The sequence below is a fragment of the Panthera tigris genome, chromosome F2 (assembly GCF_018350195.1).
Source record: "Panthera tigris isolate Pti1 chromosome F2, P.tigris_Pti1_mat1.1, whole genome shotgun sequence".
Classification (NCBI taxonomy): domain Eukaryota; kingdom Metazoa; phylum Chordata; class Mammalia; order Carnivora; family Felidae; genus Panthera; species Panthera tigris.
Window position 1 is genome coordinate 25041758 of NC_056676.1, and position 25335 is coordinate 25067092.

Genomic DNA, 25335 nt, shown 5'->3' on the forward strand with positions numbered 1-25335 from the left:
GGAATAACATAAAACTCTGAAATCCTAAGGTTTATAAATTTATAATATATGGTTATATAATATACATCTGAATAAATGTTATAAGATATAAATAATTATAACACATCTATGGGGGAACTATTCAATAGTACTGCTAGGTGCCATTTGGAATGAAAAAGATAAGTGAAATATAAAGATTATAAAAAAACACACCAAAAAAGGGCAAATATCTACTTATGCTTGGAAAAAGGAAAACTATAACTATAGAACAACATGAGAAGCCCTAAGAGGAAGTAATGTTAAGTTTGATGGAAGAAATATTTTAAAAATTATATGGAAATATCATTAACCTGAAAGTCAAACAATATATGGATATTATTTTCCATAAATATTTTGACATAGGTTTAAATCTCTAACATACCAAAACTTCATAAATTAAGAAGAAAAATTCTCAAATTTCTTTTTTTTTTTAATTTTTTTTTTAATGTTTATTTATTTCTGAGACAGAGAGAAAGCATGAGTCAGGGAGGGGCAGAGAGAGAGGGAGACACAGAATCAGAAGCAGGCTCCAGGCTCTGAGCTGTCAGCACAGAGCCTGACACGGGGCTTGAACTCACAGAGGGCGAGATCACGACCTGAGCCGAAGTCGGCCGCTCAATCGACTGAGCCACCCAGGCGCCCCTCAAATTTCAATAAAAATGACACACATAGCATAACTTCATAAAAACTCAGCTTTCCTGGTGTATTAGTCAGGATGAAAATTATGCTGCTAGAAGTAAATGGCCCAAAAGGGTTGCTTAGATAAAAGAGAAGTTTATTTCCCTCCCACTTAACAATCCCTAAGTCTCTGGTCTAGGTTGAATGATTACTTATGTTTCACATGGTCATCTGGGGACTCAGATTGTTTCTCTCTTTTTGCTTTGCTGTCTCCTAGGACAGCAATTGGCCGTTTTTGTTTTGTTCTTTTCTGTAATGGGCCAGATAGCAAATATTGTAAGATTTGGGGGCCATATGGTATCTGTTGCAATTACTCAACTCTGCAGTTGTAGGGTGAAAGTGGCCACAGACAATGCATAAACAAATGGGCCTGGCTGTGCTCCAAAAACACTCTTGTTTACAAAACAGTCAGCTCTGTAGTTTTAGGACCCTTGCCCCAGGGCATTGTCCTACTCTGCCTGGTAGAAGGTAAATCACAGACACATCTGTATTTCAGCTTCAGGAAGGCGGGAGCATGGAGATCCCATGCACAGTATCTTGAAGCCTAGCCCTGTAAGTAGCAGGCATCACTTACGATCACATTGCATCCTTGGAAACTTAGCTATACCCAGCTGCCAGGGTGGCCGAGAAATGTGACCTCCAATTCCAAAGTGTCCATTACTTATCTCTTGCTGTGAAAGGAGGAACATATCTAAGGGAACTGCTAGTTGCCTCTGCCAGACTGTAATCAAATACGTTCAAAATTACTTTAAATTTTATACTAAATGCTATAAGTAATTATGATCAAAGAACAAAAAAGATAATATCCAGTGTTGGCACTATACCATTACTAGTGGGTGCAGTAATAATCTATGAAGTTTTAATATGTGTCCAGCATCCTTTGCTCCTAACATAACCTCAAAGCATTTATTGTCACCACTTTGCAAATGAGTATCTGAGTTTTAAAGAGTTTAAAGACTAAAGTATGCGATTGGTGAGTGGTTGAGCCATGATTCCACTGTGGGCACCTCTGTTCCAAAGCCTATGCTGTTCACTAATGGATGATGAAACAAGACCACTTTTGTGAAGAGTACATTGACACTATAGGTCATCATCTATAAAATAATTCATACCATCTGACAATTATTCCACTTCTAGGATTTTTTTCTCTTTTAAAATAATTAGTGACATAGTCAAAGTCAACACAGTTTATTTACCATCCAGCCATTAAAATAATGTTTTCAAATAGTAACGATAATAGGACAATGCTCAGGGTGTAATACTGTGTAAAAACAAAAGGTTGAAAAAACTCCAAATAGAGAATAATCTATATAGAGAGAATAATGTATATTGTACATTTGCTATATGTGGAAGCATATGCATGTATCTGTATAACATGTATATGTATGTGTGTGCGTATAGTGTACATGCACTTACAAACATTTGTAAATATCTAATGTAAGACTATATTAAAAGTGGTACTTCAGATGATAAAATTATAGGTTTTTTAATAGTTCTGTATATTTTACAAAATTTTCAATAACAGGTATATATTTTGTTTATAAATATCAAATTTAATAATTAAAAACTAGACTTTCTAACTATTAAACCTCTGATTTCCTAGTTTTGTTTTTTTTTTTTAGGTTTATTTATTTGAGAGAGATGTTGTGAGCAGGGGAGGGGCAGAGACAGAAAGAGAGAGAGAATCCCAAGCAGGCTCTACACTGTCAGCACGGAGCCCGATGAGGTGCTCCAATTCATGAACCGTGAAATCATGACCTAAGCTGAAACCAAAAGTCATACACTTAACCAACTGAGCCACCCAGGTGCCCCAAATTTTCTAGCATTAATGATAATGCCTAATATGATTACTCAAACAATAACTAACATTTAAAAAAAAAACAAACTGATTAAATCAAGTAAATTAAATTTAGACTTTATTCTGTGTGTAGATGTGTCACTTATTTATGAGTGCATTTTCCTAACATATGTATGTCTTTATTTTTATTAGTTTTTAGTCCTATATATGTACCATTGGTAAACCACTTTATATTCTTCTTGGTTTTAATTTCTGCCAGGAATGACATATTTCCGAAGTCCTTTCTGTTTTAATGAATAGAATAATACCAGTAGGATTTCAGCTTATTTAATTGAGCATTCCGTTTTAGTTGACAAGAGAGTGGATCAGTGGCACAAAAAGCATTTGAAATGGCTCATTAACTGTTATTTCAAAAGAAGTAAATCCTAATTTTTTTCTTTTCTCTCTCTGATATTAAATTTAATTATTATTTATCACACTGTTTTTTATTTTAATGTAAGCACTATGCTCTATGCGGGCTTGAATTCACAACCCTGAGATCAAGAGTCAAGATCAGAGTCTCATGCTCTGCAGTCTGAGCCAGCCAGGTGCCCCGTGACACTATTTTAAGGCTTGAGAAAAGTGACAGTATTCCCAACCATAACTCATCTTCCAAATCAGGAAACTTTTGAGAGTAGCAAGGGAAGCTATTATTAAGCATGCTTGGGCAACACTCTTGTATCACTCTTCTGTGCAAATTTGGGCTGCTGGTCACCGTAAAAAGGGTTAACTATGACCAAATTAAATTTTAATGTTTGAATGGAAGATTTCTTAGTCAGAAATTGCAAAGTAATCATAAGCCCCTTTTAACATGGCATTTCTGTTAAAACATATTTGATTCTACTGATTCCCTCTTTTAGAATGGTAACAACATCGTTTCCATCTTTATGATATATTATTTCATTTCCAGGAAGGTGGACACTATAGGAACTGACTTTTCTTTGTTTCCATTGGGAACATTGGTAAGTTTGTGTATGTCATAGATCCAACCTAAAATTCAACATTTTACTTTTGAATTTATCAAAAATTTTAATTTTCTGGCTCAGAATTATTAATTTCTTAGAATTCTGCATGTTTTCTCTGTTTTACCGGCACTGCAGTAGAGAAATAGGATTTTAATTCCTCAAGAGGGATGGCATCTACTTTATAGAGAAAGCTGCTTCAAGATGGAGGTACTGAGTTCAGCTTAATTCGCCCTCCAGTTCATTGACCTGCTCTTACATTTAGTCTCTTATCTAGAGTTTCGTTATGTAGGCCTCAGCATATAATTTATCACTGGGCAGGCTCCTTTCTTATTCTTGGGCTTATTCAAACCCTCAGTAGCTAAATTTGCAGATGTAAATTATCCAGACTAGTTGTTACTGAAGATACATGTCACTGGTTATGTAAGTTTGAGCCTTTCAAGCTTACTGCCTCTAAAATTATACTGTAAAAAACCTGATTTAATTTAAAAAAATTTTTAATGTTTATCTTTATTTTTGAGACAGAGAGCATAAGCAGGGGAGAGGCATAGAGAGAGGGAGACAGAATCTGAAGCAGGCTCCAGGCTCTGAGCTGTCAGCACATAGCCCGACGCGGGGCTCAAACTTGTCAACTGAGAGATCATGACCTGAGCTGAAGTCGGACGCTCAACCGACTGAGCCACCCAGGCACCCCCTGATTTAATTTTTTAATGTTAAAGGAAAGTAGAATATGCATAGTTTCCCTATGCACGTTTCATTGTTGAAATACTTATATACTCAGGTTAAATTATTTCCATCCACTGTTGTTGTTATCAATGAAGAAATTCGTGACTTGTGAAGATTTCTGAGTATATGACTTATTATGGGATTATTACAGGAAGGAGAGAGAGGGGAACCCAGCATAGCCTCATGTCTGCCAAAAAATTTTTAGGTTTTATGATGGGAATTTATGCAATATTGTTTCCTCACAAGATGCACAGACTATTACTCAATGACTGACATACTAAAACATTAGAGGTGAGGAGGTCCTAATGTGATCATGTATCTTCATTCCCCAATTTTCCTGGCTTTGTATTTTTATAACACATTTTCTACTTATTTATTGGACTTACATTGTCTTGAATGATATGTCCATAGGTGTGCTTTCCACTTGAATGGGGGATCTGTGAACATGAATATTGAATATGAGTAACATTCAGTTATTATTCATTATAATTCTTGATCACGTTGCCTACTCCATAGTGGGCCTTTAATAGATATGTTTAGAGTCAATTAATGAAGAAATGAATGATTATATAGGGAGTTTACATTCACATGGAACATTTAGAGATTAAATGATTGCTCAAAACCATCCAGTAGGGTAGCAATGATGTCAGGCCTCCAGAATTTAAGCTTTCTATTCTCTACACCAGCAGCCTGTTCTAGTATCTGCAGCCAGATTCCTTGTTCCAGGACTGTAGGCTGTGTCTGTGTTGTTCCTCCCGGAATTAAGTGATTGATCTGCCTCAGTCATGGGCTAGTTATTCCATATTTCTGATCTTAATGTTTTATGTTTTGTTTTGTAAAATGAGGCAAATGATGTATATCACATGTGATGGTACTGAACATCAAGTAAGATAAATCTTTAGTATGTTTGCTAGTACATCCTAACTTACCCTCCTGTTCTCCAGTTGCACTGGAGTTTGCAGAATGTACAGGGATTGTTGGTGCTTGGGTGTTGCTGCTGCTGTGCTCTCCCCAGAAGCTCTTTTCTCCCTGATTATTTGCTAGGTCTTTTCCTAAATGTCCAATTCTTAGAGACTCTTATCAAATCAGCCTATCAAAAGTAGCCCCACTCATGCTATCCTCTCATCTTGTTTTATCTCTCTTCCTTGTACTTAGCAGTCCCTGACATTTTGATATATCGATTTTATAGCGCCCCTCTTGTTCACAAGAATGAGATCCACGAAGGCAGGGACTTTGTGTTCTTTATTCACTGCTCTCTAACCCCAGTGCTTAGTAGAGAACTTGGTCTGTGACATCATGAGATATCTATTTTTTCACTGAATGAAAGGAATGGTATAAGAAAATGCTGCTATTAAGAATCAAAACTAAGAAATGCTTGCATATGTGCATATCACTATAAAAGTTAGCATTTTGTAGGGAATAACAAAATTGTCAATCATACATGAAAAATGATATGTAGGTCTTCAGTCCTTCCCTGTTGCTCCCACACCCATACCTTTTGTGCAAATAATGTAGTCCCATAAATGCATTTTTCTGTCTCATCAAAACCCAAACAAGAAAATTCATCTTCAAATTACATATATCAACCCTCAACAGAATAAAACACTAACTATACATTTTTGGGAAATTAACTTCCTAAAAAATGAATGTCAGATTACTATATGCTATTTGAGGACACAGAATGTGGTTTTTAAGAACATAAAAATTTATGAACTTTTTAAAATCTAAGTGATATATTTCATATAGCTCTCCCATCTGTCTCTATTTAGAGATATTTTATTTATTTTGTTGTATAACATTGCTTCTAGATGATTAATAATTAAAAATTACATTTCACAGCATGTTGGTATCTTTAGTTACACACATTTCCAACAATGACAGTCAGTGTGGGAAGTAATGTTCAAGTAGTTTATACTCTAGAGAACAATTAAATCATCTGCTACAACCTGGTGTTTTCTGTTTGCATGAACATGGAGGACTATAATTTTCTGGATAGTTGTTCTTAAAGTATAGCAAAATGAAATGTGCAAGTCACTAAAGAAAATGTTTTACTAACATTTATCTTGATAAATTATTTCAGTTCTACATTTGATTTTGCAGACACATCCACAATGTCATTTAATTAGTGAAATAACTAGAAAGCTCATGAAAGTGGTAATTACCTTTATAGTTTTGGGGAGGATATTAAAAAGATTTTTAAAGATAACCATGATGCTCTCTTAATATACTTTCTTCTATAAGTTACTTTTGCTGCTTTTAAAATACTAGTAGTTACAATGTTTGCATATTTTTTGTATGCAAACTTATTTAATCTCATCTTCAAAAACTATAGCTCTATGGAATTAGGTATTCTAAATCAGAGCTAGTTATAATGAGTTGTATGGACTTTTCCATCTAGTGAACATTATTGACTAAGTGGTTATGGGAACCATAAAATGCACTCCTTATCTGGGACTTCTTTGTCCAGAAGTACACAAAATTTTACAAATCTGTCCAGAGCCACATGTATCTAACAGGTGCATTTTCTACACTTTGGAGATCTCAATTTTTTGTGTGACATCTTAGTTGAATCATTCAAAATTCAACATAAACATTGTGAGGAAATAGAAACGTGGAGTTAATATTGAATACATTGAGCATCTACTAAGAATGAAATTACAAATGTTTGAGAGTGGTATGATACATAACACAATTCAAGACTGGATTTCTGGAGATATTATAAGAATTTGTTGATTTGTATACATGAGATGTTTTTAAAAAGTCTTTTTTTCTATTTCCTCGAAAGCACAGTCCTGTGAAAAATGTAACTCTTTCTGTGTTTTATTGGATAACTTAGTTTTCATTTCAAGTTTTGTATTTGCTATTCTATCTTATTTGGGCCTTTTTAGGCCTAATTCCTTTAAAAAATGATGCATAAAGAATTGACTTCAATATTTCCTTAGAAAGTATAAAAAATACAGTTTTTACCAGGATGGTAACTGAAACCTCTTCTTGGTATTGTGAAGGTAAAATTAACACTCTATGTCAAAGCCACATAGAATAAATAATCTATTTTAGTTAATTTTTTTAAATATTTATGAAGCAATTGTCTGATATATCCAGAACAGATCTATTGATTAATTAATTTAGTCTTTTACCAAGTATCCGAAGTATTCAGAGCAGATTCCAAGGCTCCATATTAATAGCAATGGACTATTCTGCAGACTAGTTGTAAAAGAATACATGTGCATCAGTTTTCACAATGAAGATCCGTATCTCTTACGTGTCTGTTCATCTAAGAGAAAGTGAGCAGATGAGGATGTGCGTTAATTCCCGCCTCTCTGCTCCTTTTTTGGCATAATAAGGTATCCTTGATTAATCAGGTAGCTTTATATGACCCGCTGTGTTGGCCTGAAGATAGAACGGAAGTTGGTGTCCACCATGGACCATATATTTTATGCCTGCTCTTCACCATACCCTGGGTAACTCTTTCTTTAGATGAAGAAACTGAAGTTGTCCACAATGAGGTAAGTAGCAGACCCAGGATTAAAACCTGGGTCTATGTGACTCAAGCCATTCCCTTAGATTTTACTATGAATTATTTGAGGAGACAGGTAATATCTTAGAGAGGCTGAAACGTTCACAGAGCATCACATATAACACTGAATATGCTAGGTGGATCTTCTGCTGTGTGCTCTAGAGAACGTGTCTGAGAAGGTATGTGGAACATCTGGGGTGAAGGAGTGGTGGAGGTAGGGTAGGTTGGTGGCTGCTCAGGTCTTGTTCAGCGAAAAGATATTTACTCATGGGAGCATTACTGTAGGGTAGAGTAGGCTCCTTTCTAGAGATGAAGAGGCAGGATCTAGATCTTATATCTACTGGAGTCAGAGCCTGAGCGGAGCATCTGTAGGTGAGCTCATGGGCCCTAGGCAGCTTCAAGGGGAGCCTGGTATCAGCATGAGGCTGGATTCAAGATGAAATGGTTAATTAAGTGAGAAGAGTGACCATAGTAAGGAAGCATTCATCATTAGTTAAAATTTTTAAGAAAATAAAAACTTGCTGTCACTGCTGCAGAAATGAGCTTTTCCTTCCTAAGGAATTATCAAAATGAGTTTGTGACAGGTGCAGTATATAGAATGAAAGACCTGCAATACCTTTTAAAAAAATACAAATCTCTCTCTATATATATACTTACAATTGTGTGTGTGTGTGTGTGTGTGTGTGTGTGTGTGTGTGTGTGTGTGTGTAGTTATATATATTGCCAAGAGTGAGATGATAGACATTTTCAGTAGAGGACAAATTGGAGAATGATGCTAATTTTAAGGAAAACATAATGAGCTGCTATGTTTTAAGACTGTTATGTTTTAAGACTAACACTGGTACGTGGTTAGGATTAGAAATATAAATTTGGGAAGTAATAATAATACTAGGAGGTCCTGTTTTTCATAAGGTGCATGAATTAATGTGTATTTAGGTAAACAAGATAAAATTAAAGACCAAGTCTTGCATTAAGGATGGGAGGAAAATGTATAACCCAACAGAAGAAATAAGCAAGGAAGAAAATAAGAGAAAGAAGACCAGTGTTTGTTTGTATTTAAAGGGCTAGACTTTATTTACTTATCACAGAGGAATAGTTGTCAAAATGAGAGAAACCCTGAGAACAAAGAGATACTCTGACTCATTTTTAAAGGCTTCATTTTCCCAAAGGGAACAGGAATCAAATTTAAATTCATAATTTCCACTGGAGACCAAAAAACAAACGAACAAAACAAAACAAAACAAAAAAACAAAAAGAAAGAAAGAAATAAAAAAAAAAACCAAAACAAAAAACTTGTTCTGACTTTGACAATTAAATATACATGTATTATGTAAATGTCTCCACTATCCTGTAAGCTCCTTGAAGGCAGAGGAATTGTGTCTTCTTTCTTCGTTTCCTAAATGCCTGGTACATGTGGTACATTTGTTTAATTGAATTTACACCCTCATAGGAAAAGCAATAACCTCCACTTACAGGTTGGCATTCGGGGGCAGAGTTCATGTTGCTTCAGCATTGCAACTGGGTCAAAGTTAAGAACGGTTTTAATCTCACGTATGCTTTTTAAATCAAAAGTGAAAGCTAAAGAGAATAATGCTAATCACTCTTGCTCAATTTTATTTTTCTAATGGCTTTCTGACTTTTTAACTATTTAATGGATATGATATTAATGGAAAAGAAGTTGATTATCTTAAAATACATATTTTTAAGGGACAGTAATGGTTTCTGTCTTAGGCAGGCAAGATTATGAAACAAACTATTATAATTATATTCAAAATACAGCAATATAAAATATTAGGCATTTTTAGTTTTCTCATTTATTTTTTATTCACTGATAATGACTGTATTTGTTTGACATTCATTGAACAAATGTCTATTATCTATCTATCTATCTATCTATCTTTCTCACTCTTCTAGGCAGGGTGGGATTATATAAAGAGACATAATTCCTATTCCCTAATAGGATGGAGCTTCATTGTAGCTGGGCAAATAACATATAAAATTGAACAGAATGCAGGCTAAATAATAATGCCAAGTGTGTCTTATAACAGTATAATGTTGTGTCCCTAGTCATTAGGATATTCATAAAGTGTCATGAGTTCTTAGGAAAGAGAGATCACTGTAGCCTGTCAAGATTATGAAACCTATTATATGTGCAGAATTTTAAACTTGTGCCTGAATTGTTCTCATTATGTGGAAAAAAATAGTCTGATTTTTCTGTGCTAAACTATTTAAAATATGCTCAGGAAACTAATAGGAACATGAAAAATATAGTTGTTTTGTTGGGTGATAGGATTCTGAATAATGAAATAATTTATTCTAGTCTTCACTTCAAAATGTTGCTTGTGTAGTGGTGTTTATAAATGAACTGTGTACTTTGGCTTCATGTAGGCAAAGAGAAGTAAACTCTGCTCTGTCCTTGTGTAAAATCAAGTAACTAATTCATACATATGTTCGTTCAGGAAATGTTTGCTCATTTATGCATTGAATCATATGCATGTTTATTCATACCCCCTGTCTTAGTCAGTTTAGGCTGCTCTAACAAATTACTGGGTGGCTTCAACAACAAACACTTATTTCTTACCGTTCCGGAGGATCATGGTCCAGTTCCAGGATCATGGTGCCAGCATGCTCGGGTTCCGGTGACAGCCCTCTTCCGGGTGGTGGACAGCCCACTTCTTGCTGTATCCTCACAAGGCTGAAAAAGAGCTAGCTCGCCCTCTGGCCTTTTCCTATGAAGACACTAATCCCATTCATAAGAACCCCTGCAAATAAGACCTAGTTACCTCCTGAAGGCTTCACCTCACCTTTAATGTTTCCTTAAAGAGTGGATTTTCAGATAACACAGGTCATATCTCAAAGGGATGCCCATACCAGTGAAGAACCATACATGATGGAATAGGGGGAATGATGTCGTAAATCATTTTTTCTTAGTCACGCTTTATACTTTTTTGAGTGATTATGGTTTTCAGTGAGAATTCGCCTATTTGTGAGGCCCCCTGGGTGGTAATTAACTGGTGCAATGTTACAATACGTACACAGAAAGCTTAAGATGTTGCATCTAAGGAGAAAAATATCCTTAAATACAGTGTGAACACAAAGAATTCCTGCCAAATGGCTGGTGTTTAAGTGGTTTGAAAGAGTTAATATAGTTCCCTACTGGCCTAGTTAATGAAGGAGTATCTATCCCTATATTGACAAGATGGACATGGTTTTCAAATATAGTCAATTTATGTGGGGAGACTGTGGTGACAGAAAATACCTATTTCCTTTAATTCAGTTTACCATTTAATCTATAAATGCAAACTATGTTAAAGGATACTTGAAAAAAATAAGCTTGAAAGTCAACCTTAACCTCCCAAGGACCAGCTGAAGGTGCTCAAAAGACAATAAAAGTAAAATTTCATTATACAGACTTCAAGTGGGTTTTTTAAAAAACACATAGCCTTTCCAACTAAAATGATGAATGCTGTCCTGATTCTAATTGACAAGTATCATATAAAAAAGAGTTCTTGCCTTCGTTCTTATCAAAACTGTGGGGATTTCCAATGATAGGACAATATTATGTGGGTGGAAACTTCTCAGAAGAATAGAGAACTTATCAGTATTTACTTAAGTTCTATTACATTCAGAGCCATAAAAGCAACTACACTCATAAATTTATAGCCAGTCAAGGATATTGCCTCTTCCCCAAAGAGGCTAGATATTAAAGGAGTACAGTGAATAAGCTCAAATCATGAAGTGGTTTCAATATTGGAAGAGTTTTCCTCCTTCATATTTCAACTTGTAGCCAATATGTTATGAAGAATCACTGGCTAGCTAACTTCGGGAGTTTGGAAGCAAAAGACAATCTTAACCATTTTTTTTCTTACAAATTTTGTTTTTCTTCTATTGTTAGTACTTAATAGCATTTACCCATTAATGAGCTCTAACCACAGATGAATGATCACCACACTTGCTATTTACAATTTCAAAATGCAGATAAAGAAACAGAAATTCATAGAGGTTGAGAATCTTGCCCCACATCACAGCAGAGACAAGACTTAAGCCCAGATCCTTCTGATTCTGAAACTATTTCTGCATTAGCTTCATATGTGTGTTGTAACAAATTACCACAAACTGAGTGGCTTGAGATAACATTTATTATTATACGTGTTATTATTTTACAGCACAAGAAGTTCCAAGGGGTCTCTCTGGGCTAAATTTAAGATGTCAGGAGGGCTGCATTCCTCTGGAGACTGGTGGAGAATCCATTTCCTTGCTTTTCCAGCTTCTTGAGTCTTCCTCCACTCCTTGGCTCGTGGCCCCCTCTTCCATCTTCCACCTTCAAAGCTAACAATCCCATTCTAACATCTGTTTCTGTCACCACAGCTCCTTTTCTGATTCTTCTGACTCCTCGTTCCATCTTTTTAACATACCCTTGTGATTCCATTGGGCCCACCTGGCTTAGTCAGGATTCTCACCCTGTTTTAAGAGCCTCATCTTCATCACATCTTCAAAGTCACTTGCCATGTAAAGTAACATATTTAGAGCTTCCGAGGACATTTTTGGAAGGCCATTACTCTGCTTACCACAAAAACTAAGGAAGATCTAGGTAAACATAGTACAATTGTGTGTGTATTTTAAGATTAGTATTTTGATATTATAATTTAGTAGACTGAAATGATCACCGGTAGGATTAATGATCACTAAAATGATTATAGTAGCCTAATATGATAGTAGTTTTGGATCCAGAACACTCCTTACTCCATCATTTACTAACCTCAGGTAAATCTCTTAGTGCTATTGCTTTAGAGTTGATATGATGGTAAAATTATGCCAAATTTTAGTCCTGAGAACAGAGACATATTTAAACACTTCACTGGTAGGTGTTTAATAAATGCTTATTTCTTCTCCCCTATTTCTAGAAAATAAAAAAGAGAATACAGGTAAAATGGTACATGCTACGTGTAAATATCATAAGTACTGAATGATAATAAATATGCAAAAACTGTTTATTTTCTAAATATGTTTAACATTCTGCATTAAATATATTAAATTTGGGCATTTGAATTAATTCATTAGCCTGGTGATGGCTTTTTCTCATTCCATTTTAGGTTCTTAATTTTTAAGGTGAAGGTTTATTATTATTTGTTGCTATTATAAGTGTGCAGCTAGTAGTATTATGGAACATGAATTCTGAGTCATTCTTTTAAAAATCTTTTTTTTTTTAATTAATCACAATCCCATGTTACAGGATGGTTATAATAAAAAGTACTCTCTCTACCTTGTCATTCCTTCACTCTCATCAAATTCTCAGGGCAACTCATAACTGTTGTTTTTTAATTCCTTCCTGTTGCAATGCTACTCTATAAATGGTGATCACACGCTTGTCAACTTTAAAGCAGAATCATCGACTCCTGCTCTGATAGTTGAGGATCTGTCCCCCTTAACTTACCCATCTTTCCTCGCCCTTCCTTTCAATGTTGAACATTTTTATTTTTCATTTTGTTCTTTTACTGATTACTTTTATCACTTGAAATAATGTTGTTAAGAATTCTCTTTTTTTTTTAACAAGTCTATACTTTTAATTTTTTAAGACAAGTTATTATTACTTCTGCTAATTTCCTCAACTTTTCCTTTCTCCTGTGGCTTACTTTTGGTCAGCTAAACTTTTATGTTGTCAAGCTTACTTATATTTATATTTTTTTCTATAACCATCACCAAGTCTTCCTTTTTTTTAATCTATTGCCTCTAAAAGTTGGAAACAGGTAAACAATATGGACAGTCCAGAAGCATGTCTAATGTGCAGTGTGCTCTTCTACGGGGATATAGGTTCACCCCCAGAAACCTAGGAAATGCTTGGGAAAAATTGTTATGTGTTCAAATGGAGTTTCGTTCTTTCTGTTTAATATTTAACTCAATTGCTTGAAATTATTCCAAATTTACATCTGCTTTATGTCTGGGCTTTGATTTTTTTCAGACAAGTTTGTTTTTAACCCTGAAATTTCAAATTCGGTTTCTTTCTGTTTTCTCCTCTAAATTTGCTGTTACCTTATCCTCAATTTTTTTTAATACTCAAAGTCTTAGGTTGTCTCAGATTTTCTCCCCCCCTCCAAAACTTCCCTTGTGGGGCTCTGCATGTTTTTGAAAATCTTAGGATGCACTGTGTTACAAAATTTCAAAAGGATATGAGTGTGGGCCTTTTTTCATTCTTTGTCTTGACATCCCCATGGTCCTGTTCAATTTTGAAATCTTATATTTTGCTTTAGTTTGGGGACATTTTCTAGTGTTGGTTTGTTTTTTTAAATGATTTTTTTCTTTCCTATTTCTTTGTTTTCATTTTCTTATTTTTGTTTCATTTTCTTATTTTGTTGGACCTCCCAGATTAGTTTTGTCTCCTGACTTTTATTTCATATTTTCATTCTCTTTTTGCGTTTATTTTTTATGTAAGAAGTATTTTTATTGTTTACTTTTTAGGCTTCTGATGCATTTTGCATTTTGGTTATTATATGTTTAATCTCTAAGATCTCTTTTTAGTTCTATAATTATTTCCATTATTTATTTTAATATTTTTAAATATACATGCATAAAAGCAAATAAAATAGTGTCTTCAAGATTGTCTTGGATATTCTTATTCTTTTGTTTAGAATGAGCTTATTAATATTCACTACAAATCATGCATGAATTTCCATTGATATACTATAACTTTACTGATAAATTTGCAGAGTTGAAAACCTTGATTTATAGAGTCATCTATTGATACCATCTTCAACTTTGGGGTCTTCTGCACCAAAGCATTATATATATATTTTGCAAATATATTAAGCCTTGGGGCACCTGGGTGGCTCAGTCGGTTAGGCCTCTGACTTTCGCTCAGGTCATGATCTCGCGGTTCGTGGGTTTGAGTCCCACGTCGGGCTCTGTGCTGACAGCTCGGAGCCTGGAACCTGCTTTGGATTCTGTGTCTCCTGTCTTTGCCCCTCCCTTGTTCGTGCTGTCTCTCCCTATCAAAAAAATAAATAAATAAGCATTAAAAAATTAAAAAAAAAAACCCACCAAGTACATTATGCTTGTATAGCAAACCATAGTCTTAAGGGAAAAAACACACACCTCTGTTTCCTTTACTCTGAGGTAAGGGAAAACCTGTTGTAGTCAGCTGTTGCTACAGTAATGCTGCAGAACAACAACAACAACAAGCCATAAAATGCTTAGTGTCTTACTGTTACTTTATTTATTTTCATACTCTCAAGGGTGTAGTAGGGCTGATCTAAGTGAGGCTCCTTAGGATTAGGCTGTACTGCAGGCTTCTGACTACATTTCCGGTATGAGGTGCAGTTGAAGGAGCAGTAGATCGAGTGGCATATTCTTTTTGTGACAGATCACAGGTACACAAGAGAGCAAGCCAAGCCATGCAAACAATTAAAGCTTCTGTTACATCATGTCCACTGACATTCTATTAGTCAAAGCAATTTCGTGGCCAAGCTCAACATTACTGCGATAGGGAAGTATATTCCACCCACAGTGCAGGCACTGTAAAATTACTTAGCACAGGATGTGGATGTCTAAACCTAGTGAGAGAAGCTGAATGATGGGGACAATAACCCAGTTTATATCAGAAGGGAAGTATATGAATATAAGTATGAGTATTCTTGATGTGTATGATTTTTTGTTTGGCCATTATTAGAAACTTCAAACTTTTTAAAAACATTTTTATTTAAGAAAATTGTTTGTTTAATTTTTTTTTAATGCTTACTCATTTTTGAGAGACAGAGAGAGACAGAGCATGAGCAGGGGAGGAGCAAAGAGAGGGGGAGACACGGAATCCAAAGTAGACTACTGAACTGTCAGCACAGAGCCTGAAAGTAGGGCTCAAACCCAGGAACCATGAGATCATGACCTGAGCCGAAGTCCGACCCTTAATCAACTGAACCATCCAGGCACCCAAGCTTTTTTGTTTTTTGTTTTGTTTTGTTTTGTGTTTAAAGAATTTCACTTATAAGATTAAAAACATGGGGTGCTGGGGTGGCTCAGTTGGTGAAGCATTTGACTCTTGATTTCAGCTCAGGTCATGATCTCTTGGTCCATGAGTTCCAGGCCCACATCAGGCTCCATGTTGACAGTGTGGGCCTGTTTGGGATCCTCTCTCTCTCCCTCTCTGCCTCTCCCTGCTCCCTCTCTCTCTCTCTCACTCGCTCTGTCTCTTTCTTTCATAAATAAATACATAAGTAAACATTAAAAAAAAGATTAAAAGCATTACTTACTTGCTAGTGATATATAATTAGTTACTTTACTGTAATGGTGATGAAAATCAGAGGAGAAAGGACCTCAGTCTTTCTCTTGGATAGAAGACCTGTGTTCAGACTGTCCAGTGAATAATCCTCAGTATGCACCAGTGATTTCATTAACTCTTCATTTGCCCTAATCCTGCTCTCTCTGAGTTATCCGTTGGTTTTTCTTTCTTCTCACCCCTCTCTGCACTTGGTGGGCAGGTCCTGTCAGTTCCAACTCAATGGACCTTTCAAACCTACTGACTCAGTTTTTATTCCATTAGGAGTTTTCATCCTCAACCAAGAGTTTTACCTCACAGACTTTTGGAGTCAGAAACATCTTAGAAAAGAGAAATCTGAGAGTGTCCCATGTTTAGAGGCCCCAACTGCTAGAGCCCTGGCTTCCCATTGACTACAGGATAAAATCCAGATGTCGTTAGGTTGGCATCTAAAGCCCTTGACAGCTTGGTCTCCTTATTTTTCTCTCCTGAGGAGCATTCAGTTTCCCACATTTCTCCCTCATCCATCACTCGAACTGTATGGAAAGCTGACTTTAAAACTTTTTCTTCTTCTAGATGATTCTCTCAGTACTACAGCTATCATCCACTGTCTTCTACACTGTCATTGACCATCCAGAGACAGTTCAGAAGTCACTTTTGCTCCCAGGGTTTGCCTTACTCTCAGTCAGTGGTCTTCTTCTGGGATTTTTACAGCATTCTCCCAGACATTCGTTAAAGAATTTCTCTCTTGAACCCTTTACTTTTGATTATAAGTGTACAAAAAAAAATTCTTCCAAAAACCAGAAAGCAGAAAATAAAGTCTAATAATCACTGTTCTCCTCTGCTTAAGAGAATGCAGTTAATGTTTTGGTACTGTTTGGTTTTAAAGGTCAGTTTACTTCATTTAACAACATGGCAGAGGCATTTTTTCAGTGACATCCCATTGTAAAAATTAACTTAGCTGTTTCTCTCTCACGCTAGATGGCTCATTCCTCCAAGGAGCATCTATTCTCAGTTTATGCCTTCTTTCCAGTGAACAGTGCAATGTCTGGCAGATAGGAAGCATTTAATAATAGTTTTGTGAATGTTAAATGAAATGGGAATATGTTTCTAAGCCCAAATACCTCAGTGAATCTAAAGAAGTTTAACTGTAGTCAATGACAGATTCCAAAAGTTGTAGTGTTTACTAATGTCAGGATATATTGTTATGTTAAATATCATTTTTTTTGGAACGCTGGCACTGTGGCAAGGCAATAATTATGTTGTAATTGTTCGTTAATCCAGTTTCTCGGTTTTGACCTTTGGAAGTGATTTGCCATAAGGAATTCAGTCACATAAGGCTTTAATATTGATCAAATAATGCTGCAGCTTTAATGCTGGTAAAAGATACAAAGGGTTAAATCATTCTGGTCTTTTTAAAAGACATGTAACTCTTTTGTCTGATCTCCTTATGGTCCTTGTCACAACTGTATGGCTTTTAATCACTCATACATTCAGTGAGTTACTGCTCTGCTGGAGCCTTAATAATGTTCTAGTTTGTTTGGATGATCTTCCTGATAAGGTCCTGACAATCTCTCAGTATAATGGGAAGACAATCAAAATAAAAAATGTTCTAAGAGTTCAGGTAGTAGAGCATGCTATTATTTTTCACATGGTACAAGGATATTAAAATACTGACTTCCATGCTTTTGATTGAGTTTGTGATGAAATTCAAGAAAAATTGAAAATTTGAATTATTCTGCTGCTGGTAGGGATTGTATATCATGAACAGAAAGCAGGCATATATAACCAACTGTTGTATCATAATCTCAAGAGTGTCAGATCGTCCTTGTTTTATAGGAGTTTCTGTAGTATATCTAAGCAATTAATTCATTATATAGCTCTTTTATATTTGCAATTACCACATGGAATTTTACAAAAACATAAAATGTCAATGTCAGTGCACACTGTTTGAATAATTAATAATAATGGCTGATATTGATTATTTCAGATTTTTCAAGGTGCTTTCCATGATCTCATTTTCATTATCTCATTTAACTCACTAGCCCTCTTAAGTAAGCAGTGGAATTGTTATAATTCTCCACTTGTGCCATCCATTCTGCCTCCTTCCCTCTTCCTGTTTCCTTATTTTTCTTTCTTTCTTTTAAAGGAGAAAATTTGGTGTATGGAAAGAGCACAGAATATGAATTCAGGTATTGTGCTCCATGCTTGCTCCCATTGAATTATTTTACCATTGGGCAGATCACTTTCATTTCTTAGAACCTTGGTTTCCTAACTGGCAAAATAAGAATAATGCAGAACTATATTCCTCAAAGTTGTGAGGATTAAGGTGAAATATAGGAAAAGCAAAAAAACAAACAAAAAAAAATAAAAATAAAGGGCATATGTAATGTCCTTGTTAGTTTCTTTTAAGGGTAGCTTGGGATAATGGAAAGAGAATATTTTGGCCTCACTGCTTCTTAATTATAGTACCTGATCAAGTATCCAACCTTCCTGAGCTTCATTTTTCTCATGTGTAAAATGAGCCTAATAATTCCTATCTTGTGAAGTTTTTAAACAGAAAAAATAAAGTAACATATATACTGTTCCTAGCAATTTTTGAAACCCAGTAGTGTATAAACTCTATTAGAAGTATTTTGTCTTCTTTCCTGCCTCTTTCCTACCTCATTTCCTCCTACCTTATTCTTCTTCCCCCACCTCAACTTGTATGGCAGAGAAGGTAGAGCACACGATTGCAAACTCTGGAGATTTAATAATTAAAACGTTTTAAACACTGAGACCTGTCTTTTTTCCAAACAGAATTGTAAGCTGCAATTGAGGAAGGAGAAGGGGATCCAAGCCCTGATGTCCCTTTTTTGAGTGCTTCTTCTCATGCTTTGGAACCTGCATTGAATCCTGAAAACTTTTTGCAGTAGAATTTGAAAACCACTGACCTAGCCCAACCCCCTCATTTTACAGATGAAGAAACTGAACTTGAGAGAAGTTGAGTGACTGGCCCACCGTTGCAAAGCTGGTAAGTGGTGCACTAAGACTAGAACTCATTGTGTTCTTACTTTACCCCATTGTTCCCCCTACTAAATGAAGGTACAGAGTGCAAATATGTGTAATTAAGATTCCTTTCTTAAGTGGCCTGGGTGGCTCAGTCAGTTAAGCATCTGACTCTTATTCTTGGCTTAGGTTCTGATCTCGGGGTTATGAGTTAGAACCCCATATTGGGCTCCACACTGGGCCTGAAGCCTACTTTAAGAAAAAAAAAAGGGAAAAAAGGGATTCCTCTCTTGAAGGAAATTATAGTTTATTTGTGGAGGTAGGATTTAGATTAAAAAGATGAAGAAATGTAAAGTAGCATGATGTAGCTATGAAATGGATAAATTAGGTAAATATTTTAAGAAGAGAGGAGCATGGATGATCATTGTCTTTTGGGATGGACTCTACAAACTCCATGAGGGCAGGGATTTGTTTGCTTATATTTTAATCCCAGTGCTGACAGAAATGCATGACTTCCAACAGGGCATTATTACTTATTCTTTTAAATTTTGTTTTTAACATTTGTTTTTGAAGGAGAGAGAGACAGAGCGTGAGTTGGGGGGGGGGGCGGGCAAAGAGAGAGGGAGGCACAGAATCCAAAGCAGGCTGCAGGCTCTGAGCCAACAGCACAGAGCCCGATGCGGGGCTTGAACCCACAAACCGTGAGATCATGATCTAGGCCGAAGTCGAACGCTTAACCAACTGAGCCACCCAGGCACCCCTATTACTTGTTCTTTTGAATGAAATGAATGATGGCATAATGAAGTACATAATTGAATCAAATTTAGAAAAAGGTTAGGGATGTAGATAATCTACATCAGGGTGTTCAAACTGTGGGTTGCTCTTTATTACTGGGTAAAGAAGTAAGTTCAGTGGATCGTGATTTACATGTAAAAAGTTACAGAGTGTCATTATGTCAAGAAATTTTTTGGATTTATATGTGATACTGACATACATATGTTTAATTGTGTGTATACTTGGTCACAATTTTATGTCTCACTTTAGGTCATGGTTAAAAATGTTTGAAAAATGCTGTTTTAGACAAAGGGAATACTAAAATTTGAGGCAGGCATGTAATGTTTTGTGGAAGAATAGTGACTTTAAGAGTTTTGTTAAATCAGAGGTGAAAAGAATAGTGAAATGAAATAAAATTTATCCAGAGGAAGAGGAATCAGTTTGGTTCTGTGGCTGCCTTCCACTATCACCACGCTTCGCACTAAAAGGATTTAACCAAACTACGCTTTAGAAAGATTAATTCATCAGGAAGAGTGAATGTGATTGGAATTGGCGAGACCAGAGAGAAAACTATGTAAAAGAGGTATCACAGGATGAGGATTTGTGGCCTCGACTGGTGACAGCTAGTAGAGAAAAAGTTTCTTAGCATGACTGTAGTAGAGTGAGGTTTAAAAAAGTGAGTGGGTGATGTTGACATGGAGCCCAAATAGCAAACAATTTCTTAGAACTGAGGGGGTAAGATTAAAGAAAAACAGTAGGACAGTAGAGTCAAGACAAGATTTTTGTTAAGATGGGAAGAAAGTGAGAATCTCTGTGGTCAAGTAGGGAGACTCAATAGAGAATGCTCCTAGACATGACTAAAAATGTATCTAGAGAAGACATCAAGATTCTAGCTAAAGAGAATATATTGAAAGGAGGAGAAGTCCCTTGTTTTAAAATACCAGAGAGGGGTGCCTGGGTGGCTCAGTCTGTTGAGCCTCTGCTTTTTTATTTCTGCTCTGTTCATGATCTCAAGGTTCATGAGTTCGAGCCCCACATGGGGCTCTGCACTGACCATATGGAACCTGCTTGGGATTTTTTCTCTCTGCCCCTCCTTGCTCCTGCTCTCTCTCTCTTTCTCTCTCTCTCTGAAAGTAAATAAATAAACTTAAAAAAATAAAAATAAATAAACATTGGTTTCTGTAAATTGAAGGTTGACCAGGGACAACTATTTTAATCAAGGATATGGCATTGCTTTACTAATTTTTTTTGTTACTAATAAGAGATATTTTTAAGTGTGTAAAAACATTTTACTTGTCATGTAAGAAACATATGCTTTATTCACCCTAAATTTGTCTAAGACACTACTGTCACTTGAGAGATTACATAGTTTTGAGCATTCTCCATATTATGGGTAAGTTAGGAAGTTAGAAAGAAGGTGAGTACTGTATGAAAATTTTGGATTCACTGTCCTTAAAAACTACTTAAAATGAATTTGATAATGATAAAACAAGTTCAGAAACCTAGAAATGTAATTACAGAGGGTTATAATATATTCATATTAGTTGAACCTTTCTTTCTGGCTTGGGTTTATCTGCCATTCATAGGAAATTTAGAGACTTCAAATTATAACTAATTATAATTTAAATAGAAAGCCATTGCTTGGCTGATTTATTTAGTAAAGGAAACTAAATAATACCGCTTTGTTGTTTACTAAAGGAAAGATATGATGGCATTATAGATGTCCCATAAATGTGTGTCTGTGAGTTTACATAATTAGAGAGAGAGAGAGAGAGAGAGGGAGTGTGTGTAATGAAACTGTCTCTAGGCATGGTCAGGTACAAAGGTCCATCACTTAAGTCTCAGAACTAAATAAACATGTGAGGTTATGATTATTTTATTGAGCTTTCTTATTTTATGAGCCACTAATGGCCCTTGGATCAGTTATTTTCATGAGCACTGGCAACCTACAGCTTCAGTGAAGCTTTATTTATTTATTGTTTTTATTTTAAAGTGCCAAGAAGAAAATGCCCAGTTCCCCGTCTTATTTTTCATTTACGATAAACCATAGAAATAAAATTTTTTTTTATTACAGAGAAAGAACTAAAATATATGTTAAATGTTTATAACTGGCAATTTGCTTACAACTTTCTAATTTACTTTCAATTTCCAATGCAATTAGTTGAACTTCTGAGTTTGAGTATATGTACTGTTATCAACTTTAACGTCAGGCTCACTTATGTTGCTTTTTACACTTGTTAGGCTGAACATGCTGGCAAAATTAACAGGGTTATGTGGTTGAGCATTTGTGAGGAAATGCTGTGTAATGAAACACAATATTTTAAAATTTATTTTGTTCTTGCATCTACTGTAGTGTATTCATGTAATTTATATGTATTCATGTAATTTATTCATGTCATTGTTTTGAGAATTCCTTTCTGTGTAACCTTCTGTGGGAACTTGCAGGCAGAAACAGGGTCTAGAGAGAGCTCTGCATCCCACTTAGTCTTTCCAAATTTGCCAACCAGGTAAGTCCCTCACCATTCTAGGGGTGGGTTAATAAATCAATTTTACAGATTGCACTTCTCCTAGACGTGGTCAGGTAAAATAGAGGCATTTGCCAGTTTAGCTTCAAGTATCTTAAATATTTTTTTGTTTTTAGATTATCCTAAAACGAAAAAGGAAACTATTTGACTTGATATGTGCATGTGTTCCCTGTAGCCAAAGCCTACCGTTAAATTTTGAAAGGATTCTTAGGTTAATTTTTTAAATCATGGACTTTTAGCATTAAAATATTTATTAAAATCACACTATGGAGAATGAGAAGTATTATCAGCTGAATCTGGTATATTTAGAATTAAATCCTTCAAGTTTCTTTATATGTATAGAAGTTGAAGAACAGTTGGTTTCTGGTGACCAAATTTGGAGTGTAAGGGCAAAGGGTATCTAATCAGAAGAGAAATACCTATTTTTCTAAGTATATAAATATTCTAAATAGGATTTATGTCCAAGTCAAATAAAACCAAAATCTAGGGTTTGTTATTCTGCTAACCCTTAGAATTTCTTTGTATTTCTTGTTATTCTACTAACCCAAAGAATTTCTTTGTATTACTATTTGCACCATTATAAAAATTACTAAAACAAATTCTCATGATTCATGACCTTACATAAATTCAAATGATCTTGAAATTCCAATGATTCTGGGGATAGAAGATAAAGACCTTATAAGGGAATTCCTGGATATGAGAGCTCTAGTAATATTTCCACAGGAATTTCTAAGGTTCTAAAACTTTAGATTCCAAAATCCAAGTCTTGTAGAGTGGATTTTATAACAAATATTTTTCTTTCCGTAAAGATGGTAAAATTTATAGCAAGGTAAGAGCTAGATGTTGAGTGTGGGAACAGAGTAGCTAATGAGCCCACTCTAAAAACTAAATAAAGTGGCTTGTTCAGATTCTGGAGTCCCTAGATGAGACAGTGACCCCTGAAAATGCATTCGGTATCCGGTACATTTAGGTTAGAATCTTGTCCTTGTCAGTGGTGCGTGTCCCTGCTCAAGTTCCTGAACCGTTTTGAGTGTCAGTTTTGTCATTTATAAAACCGGGACAGTAACACATCTCAGTGTAAAATCTGGTTAGGATTAAATGAGAAAAGGGCCTCCTAAAATGCCTGGCTCAGAACTGACCCCTCCTATCTGTTAAGCACAGTACCCGCCTTTCAAATGCAACTCTCTGAATTGCCCTGCCCAAGCTCCAACCCTTTTTAAGAGATAGATTGGCTTCTTAGATTATTCTCCTCGTTTTGCTCATGAATGAAGGCAAATGATTGTTTTACTTAAAGAAATAGAAATGGTTGCCTTTAACAGCTGCTGACATATACACTAAAAAAGCTGGAGGTGGGGGTGGGGGGGGTGGCACTGTATTTCCTGCAAGTTAAACTTTTTCTTTCTTGCATATCTTAAGAATTTTAAAATCTGCGTGTTTTTTTGTTTAGTTTTATAATCCATATAGACCATCTGGATTTTCTTCTACCTTTGAAAAAAGAAATTTGTGAATCTTTCATTTGTTTATCGTTTAGGACTAATAATAACACACTGAGTATTTTACAAATGTCAGTTACAATACTAAGCGATTCACTGTATTAACATACTTTTTCCTCAGTTACATATGAGATATTTCATTTTTACACGTAAGGAAATTGGGGCAAAAGGAATTTAGGTACATTTCCCTGAGGTCACATAATTAATAAGGGGTAGAGCTGGGATTTGAACTTTCAGAGATTGTCTTTAGAGCCATATGCTTATCATGGCACAGTAAATAATAAGACATAAAGTCAGTCTGGAAAATAATACCAGGCTATGTCATTAATGAGGTTCTGTCACTTGTTTTTAATGTTTTTTGGTGTGTGTGTGTGTGTGTGTGTGTGTGTGTATTGTGTAAAGAAATTGTCATGCTGTGTATAAGTATTATTTGCTGAATGAATGTTTTGTTTATTAGAAACTGGATAACAAGAGGGAATATAACAAATGTAATGGATGTGGACATGAAGGAGCACTTTACCATAAGCTGAAAGAATTTGAAAAATGTATTTTTTGAATCCCTGATGTTTAAATATTTTTTGGTGTTTGGGTAAGAATTTTCTTATTGAAAACAAATTCTGTGCAATTTAAGAACAATGTAATTTTTATTGAATGCATGCTTACTCGCCTTATAGCTCATATTTGACTTATTTATGTTATATATAAGGGACTCATTTTATTAATCAAAATAATTTTATTTTTTATTATTTTTCTAATTTTTAAAAATATTTTATTTATTTTTGAGACAGAGAGAGACAGAGCATGAACAAGGGAGGGGCAGAGAGAGAGGGAGACAGAATCCGAAGCAGGCTCCAGGCTCTGAGCTGTCAGCACAGAGCCCAGTGCAAGGTTTGAACCCACGAATCGTGGGATCATGATCTGAGCTGAGATGGACGCTTAACCAATTGAGCCACCCAGGAACCCCAATCAAAATATTTTAGAAGCTTATCAATAATTAATACCACAAAGCCTTAATAGGTAAACTAGAAAATATGTAATGTGCAGTGAATTAAATCTGAACTTGGGCAAAATAACCTTCATTTCTTTGAGCAGGACACAAATTGATCGCCCATGTTGGAAGTGTCCAAGAGAGCAAAGCTGGAAGCTCTGGCAGAATCCTACGATATGACTGCGCTTTAATGTCCAGCTACAGGTCTTCTAGGGGATTTTCAGTTTTACATTAAAAAAAAAGTTGTTCATCAGGGAAATTAAGAGTGAACAATAAAGATCACATTTAAAATAAAACAAAATTCGGCTGGAGGTTAAGAAACGGTTCACCACTGTTATTTTTCTTCATATCGAAGTATGGTATCTGAGTAGTATTTTACCTTATTTCTCGAACCTTGCCTGAAAATTGCTTAGCTAATCCGTAGTGCTATACATGGATAGCAGAGTAAGGAGAGTAAGTAAAGGACTCTTGGTCTCCAATTCTAATAATGACCTTGAGTGAGTAGCGTCATTTCTCTGGGTCTCATTTTCTCCTCAGAGGATAGAATTAGGTTGTTAGTTTTCAAACAGTGCTCTGCCAAGTCT